Source organism: Bison bison, unplaced genomic scaffold (genome assembly GCF_000754665.1).
Source record: "Bison bison bison isolate TAMUID 2011002044 unplaced genomic scaffold, Bison_UMD1.0 scf7180017864506, whole genome shotgun sequence".
In the NCBI taxonomy this organism is placed as follows: Eukaryota; Metazoa; Chordata; class Mammalia; order Artiodactyla; family Bovidae; genus Bison; species Bison bison.
In genome coordinates this window covers 2,435,724-2,436,162 of record NW_011495063.1, presented here as the reverse complement: position 1 = coordinate 2,436,162, position 439 = coordinate 2,435,724, and the positions used below count along the sequence as shown (strand labels likewise).

Below are 439 nucleotides of genomic sequence, written 5' to 3'. Positions count from 1 at the left end.
ACTGCTATTATTATTATTATTATATAGAGGTCACAATCCTCGAATGCCCATGCTGTGGCAGGTGCTTTCCACTAAGTATCATACTTATGCTTCACAGCAACCTTTAAATACAGTAGAAATTATTTTCTTTTCTGTTTGAACAACTGAAGTTCAGTGAAATCAGATCACTTGGGGCACGTCCAAAGGACAAGTTGGGAAGACTCTGGGGCCAAAGGCCGAGGTGGTTGCACGAGGCGACGCTGAGCCTCTCCTAGTCTCTAGGAAGTTTTGTTACCTGCCTACGTATATGTGAAGGCAGAGCGAGAGAAGCGGTGAATCCGAGGAAAATTCACCGCCTAAGAATCTAAACACTAAACGTGGGGCAAAGGCGAAGGAACCAAAAGCGGCGGGGAGCCGGAGCCATAAGGCAGACACTAGGTACGAGCCAAGAGAAGAGATG

General features: G+C 46.7%; 1 protein-coding gene across 1 annotated transcript in view; it reads left to right on the top strand.

The window, feature by feature from the left end:
- Positions 1–300: 300 nt before the first annotated feature.
- CDON (cell adhesion associated, oncogene regulated) overlaps positions 301–439 on the top strand; it is a 99,182-nt gene continuing 99,043 nt past the window's right edge. The window contains exon 1 of the mRNA XM_010829479.1: positions 301–417. The gene's annotated coding sequence lies outside the window, so the exon portion shown is untranslated. The remainder of the gene's footprint in view (positions 418–439) is intronic.